Raw genomic sequence first — 8,679 nt, forward strand, 5'->3', positions numbered from 1 at the left:
TCTGCCTTTTCGATCTGATTTTCAGGTTGGCATTTACCTTATGTTACATTCCTAAGGGAAGTCAGGCATCACCTTATGTTTTTTACTAAACTCTGTATTTTCGATCTGATTTACCTAGTACTATAGAGATGGATCACAAGCACAACTTAGTGGTATTCACAGATGGCACAAAAGCACTTTTTACAATATGTATGATCAAGCGCGGCCAGAGTGTTTGGGGGCCTCCACAGAATAAAGGCCTCCAGTGCAATAAAACAACTTTAAATCATATTTTCTATTTGCCTCATCCGCCACTAGGCTTATGCATACATGGATGATCGACTCTTCCTCTTCCATAAGTTGTATGGCGTTTGGAACTACAAAAATGAAATGAGAAGACCTAGGCAGAGCTAGTTGTGTTCGGGCGGGGCAAGCTCCTCTCGAAGATTATGTTGCCGGTTCCAATTATGATCCACCCCAAAGAAATATTACAGGAAAAAAAAGGGAAACGAAAATCCCATAAAGATGCCAAATGGCCGGTGTGCCAGCAGATCGTAGACTTCAAATATGGCATTGACTGACCAATTGTGCTGAACTTTAATGAGAACAATGTTTCTACTTGCTGGACAGGTGTTATTTGGGCTAGCCGAGCAGCCCATTTTGGCTACCAATGGGTTATTTAAAGGTAGATCGGTTTAAGATAATTGGTTTGGGGGCACTAGAATAGCCATCCAAATTGGGAGTATAATTACTCCCTCCGTCCAACAAAGAATGTCTCAAGTTTGACCAAATTTGAATACACCTATACACTAAGTTATGTCTAAATATATTCTAATTTTGACAAACTTGAGACATCTTTTGTTGAACGGAGGAAATATTATTTTTAGTGAAAAAAAATAATAACCATTAGTGAAGCTTGAGGTGCAGACTCTCAAACCCTGAAGTTTACCTTCAGAGGAATGATTGATGGCAAACTAATGCAAGAGCGGGACAAAATTAAACATAGTGGATTCACTTAACTCTTAAATGATGAAGACGACAGTCTGATTTGGAAAGTGCATAGCTCTGGGGTGTATGATGTTCAAGCTCTTTACGCAATAGTTAACTTTAGAGGTTGTATATATTCCTTCTATATGGCAACTTAGTATACCCCTTAGGGTCCAAGTTTTTCTGTGGCTTCTGTCACACAACAAATTGCTCACCAGAGATAATCTGTCCATCCAACAAAATGTCCTGACAAGAATTGGTTATTTTGTTCAAATGAGTCAATTGTTCAAATGAAGAGTCAATAGCTCATTTCTTTTTTGATTGTCTAATAAGTACAGCAGTTTGGAAACAGCTTCAGCAAAATTATGAATCTATAGCGTCTTTGGATCAGTAATAATAAGAATGCAGCCTGCAACATGATGTCTACTGCTATGCTATGGACGACTTGGAAATATTATTGAAGCAATGGCGTCGTCTCTGCCCGAAAATATGTGAAAATATTTCCCCCGGTTCCATGAAAATAAAGCGCAGTAAAATTGTTACACATCTGTGCATCCTAACAGTCACAGGGTAGACTAATTGAGCTTTATTTGTAAGAGTTGTTATTGACAATTTGGTTGGTAAACTGAATTTGTAGTCTGGAATATATTTCATGTGTTTGGTTGATGCGAGATGAAACCCAAATTCATAGATTCGTTGGTTCTCATACAAGAAAACGATAAACTTCACTGGTTGAACAAAAACCTAGATCCGCCACGGTCTTGGTTCAGATTCATGGAGACAACACAGCATGTTGGAAATTGATTTCTTCAATATAGGTGACATCGGGCGGATTATGTATACTGGACAGATCCTACAGGCGGCGGTTCTCCTCGGGGATGGCTGCGCGGGCGCCTAGGACGGCAATGGCGACGGCGGCGCGAGCACGGGCTCCGGCGAGCTCGAGCGGCGGCTCCCGACGGCTACAGAGCACCAAACGAAGCACGAAGTGTGTCAAAACGTGCGCACGGACGCGTGGAAGAAGAAAATACGAGATGGGTAGGCTCTAACCTCGTGGTTCGTCGGAGAGGAGCGAGAAACGGCGGCGGCCGAAGGTTTGCCGGCGAGAGATCGTGGCGGTTTGGCGGCGCAATCAGCAGGGGGGAAAAGGGGGAAAAGAACGGCTGCGTCGCGCTTTATAGTGGCGTGCTTGGAAAGTGGAGAGGGGCACGGAGTCAGCGGCGCGGATGGCGGCGGCGCGCGGTGGCCGGCGCGATCTGCGTCGACATCCCTGCGGGGAAGACGCCCCCGACAGGTGGGGCCCACCTGTCGGTGGCCCGTGCGGGCGCGCGCGCTGCGGGCCGGTTCCGTTCGGGCGGCTGGGCGTGCTGGGCCGGTGCGGTCCGGTTTAATTCCCTTTTTTTCTTTTCTTTTTCTTTTTCTGTTTTCCTTTGACATCTTTTGATTTTGACTCCAAATTGATCCAAATAAATTCCAGAAAATTTGTAAAATCGTGTTTTATCATGATTCAACTTTTGGGAGTAATTTCCCCTCAAAATAGAATATCTAAAAATACATTTGCCCTATAAAGGCCTTTAGGGCTATATAACTATTAAATAAAAATAGTTTTTCAACTCCAAATAATTATCCAAAAATTATGGGATAGCTCATTTATGCAATAAACCCCTTTTATAAATAAACCCTATTGTTTTGAAAATCCAAAGCTCAAATGGGTGTAAACCCTAGGGTTTAAATTGAAATAACATCTTTTCAAAGCCTTTTGAGATTTAAATTTGAATTCAAATATGCAATTGTGGCATGATGCTCATGAGTGCAATGCACATGTAAGAATTTGAAATTTTTGGGATGTTACAGATAAAGAGGTCACTGCTTTACTTTGCGCCATGTGATAAGGATAAGACCGTTGGCACATCTCGGCGCCGACCGAGATCGGAGTACTTGTGCTTATCCTGCAATCACATAAGACAAGATAGAGGTGCCGGCATATACGTGGTATGCCGGCCTGGTATTAGTTTCGCTTAAGGATGCCGGCGCACATGCTTGTGCCGGCTTTGCCTTCGTCATCTCGGCTAATGTGTGTCGTCTTGACCCTATCCGGGGTCATCCCCCCAACAGATGTATATCATACAAACACATTGAACACGACAATATTTACATTGACATTTACATAGGAATATGTCTTTTAATAGGAATCCATCCTAAAACCATTGGAATCTAAATAAATATAAGTGCAGGGACCTATAAGTATGTAAAATACTACTATTAAATAGATACAAGGACCAAATCGCAAATAGCCAGAATTTTCTGGACTTTTCTGCAAAACAGCCGTAGCCAGTGGAGGGGGCGCGGGCGCGCGCACAGGGGTGTCAGGGGCCTGGGCCTAGGCCTCGGCGGCCTTTCGGCCGGCCCAGGTCGGGCTGAGGGGGCGCGGGCGAAGGGGTACAAGAAGGGGGCGGGGCGGGAAGTTAGGGTTAGGGTTTCCTCGCCCCAAAACCGCCGCCGCCGCCACTGCTCCCCCAACTCCCATGCCACCTGAGTTCCGCCGCCGCCGCCTGCTTACCCCGCCACCATGTTGCCGCCTGTGTTCCGAAGCCATGTCTGTACATGCTAGGCTCGTCAAGTTAACCAAAAGTATTTATGCATGTGTAAAACTGGCTTACACCCGTTGTATGCGAACGTAGAGTTTATAACACCCGATCATCACGTGGTGCTTCAAAACGATGAACTTTTGCAACGGTGCATACTAAGGGAGAACACATTATTATCTTGATATTAATAATGAGGGATCATCTTATGATGCTACCGTCATAAACTAAGCAAAATAAGATGCATAAAAGGGATAAACATCACATGCATAAATAATGTGACATGATATGGCCTTTTCTTCATGTGCCTTTGATCTCCATCTCCAAAGCACGGGCATGATCTCCATCATCACCAGCCTGTCGCCTAGGTCCTCGGGCGTCAAGTATAGTTGCCTCCACCAACTATTGCTACTACAACTATTGCTACTACTAGCAATAAAGTAAAGCAATTGCATGGCGATTAAAGCGTTGACACGAAGGTCATACAATAATTAATGAGACAACCATACGGCTCCTGCCGGTTGCCAAACTCATCGACATGCAAGTCGTGAAATATTACAAAACATGATCATCTCATACATCAAATATATCATATCATATCTTGGCATACCACATCACATGACCCTGCAAAAACAAGTTAGACGCTTCTACTTTGTTGTTGCATGTTTTACGTGGCTTTAGGTGCTGCACTAAAAGAACCGTTCTTACTTACGCAAAAGCCACAACGGTGATATACAAATTGCTTATTAACCATATAGGCCTCCCATTGCAAATCAGATTTCAACTATAGTGGGAGAGACAGACACCCGCCAGCCGCATATGCAATACAAGTTGCATGTCAATTGCGGAACCGATCTCTTGTGCGATGACAAGTAAGGTTGGTCCGAGCCGCTTCATCCCACTATCCCGCAAAATCTGAAGTGCACAAAAGAGGTAGCAACATGAACATCAATGCCCACAACCAAGTTGTGTTCTACTCGTACAAAACATCTACGCATAGATCTAGCTCTGATACCACTGATGGGTTCGTTGCATGGAAAACAAAAAATTTCCTACGAGAAGTGCGGAAGAAACGCAAGAACATATCTACTAGATGTAAGTAACGAGAGGGATTATGAGCATCATACCCTCGTAGACCACAAAGCGTTACGATCACGGGATCGTTGTTGGCGTAGTGGAACTTTCGATAAGATCAATCTCAGTGCAGAAACGACGGCACCTCCTTGGTATCCACACGTTCGGCTTCACGTCGTCTCCTCCTTTTTGATCCAGCAAGCAAGGGGAAGAGGTCAATGAGATTCCAGCAGCACGACGGCGTGGTGTAGGCTATGGTGGAGTTCTCCACGGGCAGGGCTTCACCGTGCGCGTGAGAGGAGGAAGTCAGGGAGAGGAGCAGGGTTTTTCCAAGGGGCAGCCCCTCCCCTGCTTATATAGGGGAGGACGCTGACGGCAAGGCAGGTAAAGAAGACAATCTCATCTTTCCTTTGTTGCCTCTCAAGAAATAGGAATTTGATCACATAGGGATCAATTCTCTAATTCAGTTTTTCCCTTTCCTTTCCTAGAGGTGGCCGGCCAGGGAGTCACGGAAGGATTCCCAATCCTTCTGTTCTACCTCCCCACGTACGTGAGTTTCACCACGTGGTGGACAGCTCCGACCCAAGGCTTCCCTTTCCCCTAATGGGCTTAGGCCCATTAGGGGATAATTAATTAGATTTCTCTAATTAATTACTACAGAGGCCCAATTTAAATTCTCAAGAATAATCCGGAACATTTCAGAACCTTTCGAGAATTTTCGGAACCTTCTAGAATATTCTCGGTCAATACCGAAAAATATCCCGAACTTTTCCAAAACAGGTTTCCCATATATAATTCTTTATCTCTGGACCATTCTGAAGCTCCTCGTGATGTCCTGGATCCCATCCTGGACTCCGAATCAATATTCGGTATCACCATCTATTTATCTCATCAAACCCTAGCGACATTAAGCGTTAAGTGTGTGACCCTACGAGTTCGAGAACATGCGGACATGACCGAGACACCTCTCTGATCAATAACCAATAGCGGGATCTGGATGTCCATAATGGCTCCCACATATTCCACGAAGATCTCATCGATTGAACCACTATCTCGAGGATTCAATTAATCCGGTATCCAATTCCCTTTGTCTCGCGATATATTACTTGCCCGAGATTTGATCGTCGGTATCACCATACCTAGTTCAATCTTGTTACCGGCAAGTTCTCTTTACTCATACCGCAATATAATATCCCCGTGACTAAACACATTAGTCACATGTTTGCAAGCTCACTAGGATGTTATATTACCGAGAGGGCCCAGAGATATCTCTCCGTCACATGAAGTGACAAATCTCAGTCTTGATCCATACAACCCAACAAGCACCTTCCGAGATACCTGAAGAACACCTTTATGATCACCCAGTTACGAGATGACGGTTGATGTCCACAAAGTATTCTTCCGGTACTAGGGAGTGGCATGATCTCATGGTCTAAGGAAATGATACTTGACACAATAAAAGCATTAGCGATTTAAACTTAAGTGACACGATCAAAAGCTATGCTTAAGTTTGGGTCTGTCCATCACATCATTCTCCTAATGATATGACCTCGTTAATAAATGACAACACATGTCTATGGTTAGGAAACCTTAACCATCTTTTAACCAACGAGCTAATATAGTAGAGGCGTATTAGGGACACGGTATTTGTTTATTTATCCACACATGTATTTAGTTTCCTGATAATACAATTATAGCATGGATAATAAACATTTATGAAGAACAAGGAAATATGATAATAACATATTTATTATTGCCTCTAGGGCATATTTCCAACATCAATACAGTTGTTATATTTTACATCATAGTTCACTTCATTCAGTTTTTCAGCGAGCTTTTCAATAAAAGGTTTGATGCATATCAATCTCTCACTTTTCTTATGTAGGCTGCTGCAACAGGAGAGCAGAAAGCCGAGGTGGTCACAAATCGCATACTAAAGGTGCATGCTAATCAGCCACTTATTTATAGCTTTGTAGCAATTTACATTGAATTGGACAGTTACAACAAGAAATCCATCAAGTTTCTTTCTTAAGTCTGCAAAGAGTTTTAGGAGATGAAAACGTGATTACATTACTAATTCTTTAATTTCCATTTGCATTGTTAAAGATTTTGGGGTTGGATATGTGTGCCGACACAATGGTAGGTAATAATATGTTGAGAGGCATATCAGGAGGGCAAAAGAAGAGAGTAACTACAGGTAAATATATCTTGAGAGTAAGAAATTATCCTTACGTCTTACCGAATTAAATTACACTATATTCCTATACGATCCCACTCATCCAGACATGGTTTTGCAGCTGAGATGCTCGTCACACCAGGACGAGCCCTTTTCATGGACGAAATATCGACTGGACTTGATAGCTCGACAACCTTCCAGATTGTGAACTCCATCCGGCAAACAATTCACATTGTTGGTGGAACAGCTGTCATTGCGTTGCTACAACCTGCACCAGAGACATATGAATTGTTTGACGATATAATTCTCCTCTCAGATGGCCAGGTTGTCTACAATGGCCCTCGAGAAAATGTGCTCGAGTTCTTTGAATCGATGGGATTCAGATGTCCTGAGCGAAAAGGCATAGCTGACTTCTTACAAGAAGTGAGTTTCATCAACTTGTTGTACCAAATATTTCAAGTTATTTTGAGCAGACTTTTTGAATGTTATTGTGGTATTAATATAATCACATTGCTAAACCTCTTGCAGAAGCAATCTGTCGGTGCTGCTAAACCCTAATCCTTAGTTAGATGTACTAAAAATTTAATTAGATCGGTTCTTCTCATGTTAATGTACCCAGTACCCTGCGTGTTTAATTATTTTGTTTAGCCACTCTTCGTGGATACCAGTTGGTGGTGATCCATTTTCTGTAGAATGTGGCTGGAAGAAAAGGAACAGAGTTTCGGTTACGTCAAAAAGCAAGAAAAAAGAAATATTACTCCATTGTTTGTCGTAGAGTTTCTTGCCTGGCTGATTCAGGTTTTGTTGACATGGTTGTTTAGTTGTTTAGGCTCATCATCCATGAATGTTCCCATGCTGAAACAGAGATTAATTATAAAAAAAAAAACAGATGGCATGCGAACTATGGCAGCCACTTCTCAGCCCCGCGCTTGCCACCTCTCCTTCCTTGCCTCATGGCGGCGCAGCCTAGAGAATTGGGATCGAACTGCAGGACGGGGCACAGAGAAGAAGTCTAATTCGGCCTAGACGCATGGATCTCAAATAGTCAGTTACTTCAAGTCAAAAGCCTGTAGATTTTTAGTTGCATTGCACTGAACTTGGTTTTGATTTTCTTTGGCTTACTTCAAGTCAAAAGCCTGTAAATTTTTAGTTGTATTGCACTGAACTTGGTTTTGATTTTCTTTGGCTTAGCCTGTGAAGACGAAGTCCGTGGACTCAACTCCAAATGATGCTTATGAAGTTCAAGAGTGAGTACTGGTATCAACCCGCATTTTAGGACTGCTTCTGGAATCTGGATTTGCAGTTTACATCTGTTGCTTACTCTGTGCCGTAAAAGCAAAGCTTTCGTCAAGTGTAATCTTACATTGATCAAATAAATAAACGTAATTCATATCAGGATTTATTGTTTGCTTCAGCTGAAATGGTTGGCATTCCTTAACAGGTCAAACGAGAACACTACATCCCAAAGCCTTTAGTTGTTTCCTTTGGTATTAATTAATAGAAAATGCTGTCCTTTGGTGCTATAACCAATACTCAGCGCAATAGTGCTTCTGCTGGTTTTATTTTCCGATTGGAGTATGCTGAGAAGCGCAAGGACATACTCTCTCCGTTCCTAAATACTTGTCGCTGTTTTAAAAACAACAGGTTCATATTGGGACGGTCATGTAAAAGGTCTGAAAAAATTCAGATTTTGTTTTAATTGTTTAGGCTCATCATCCATGAATGTTCCCATGCTGAACAGAGATTAAAAAAAACAAGATGGCATGGCACTGTAACCCTACGATTGTATTTTGGGTCTATGGAATCTCTCGGAGCAAATAGCACCAGAAATTTCTCTTACGCTAGACAAAGCGCGAAAGAAAAGACCGATGCATAGAT

At 42.7% G+C, this 8,679-nt stretch overlaps 1 long non-coding RNA gene across 1 annotated transcript; it reads right to left on the minus strand.

The window, feature by feature from the left end:
• Nucleotides 1-1,628: 1,628 nt before the first annotated feature.
• Nucleotides 1,629-2,311, minus strand: LOC106865791. The gene is made up of 2 exons (XR_001405122.2): nucleotides 2,017-2,311; nucleotides 1,629-1,928 (listed from the first exon to the last, which is right to left on the minus strand). It is a non-coding gene; the product is annotated as an uncharacterized LOC106865791 (long non-coding RNA).
• Between the last annotated feature and the right edge of the window lie 6,368 nt (nucleotides 2,312-8,679).

This window comes from Brachypodium distachyon, chromosome 1, assembly GCF_000005505.3.
Source record: "Brachypodium distachyon strain Bd21 chromosome 1, Brachypodium_distachyon_v3.0, whole genome shotgun sequence".
NCBI classification, from domain to species: Eukaryota; Viridiplantae; Streptophyta; class Magnoliopsida; order Poales; family Poaceae; genus Brachypodium; species Brachypodium distachyon.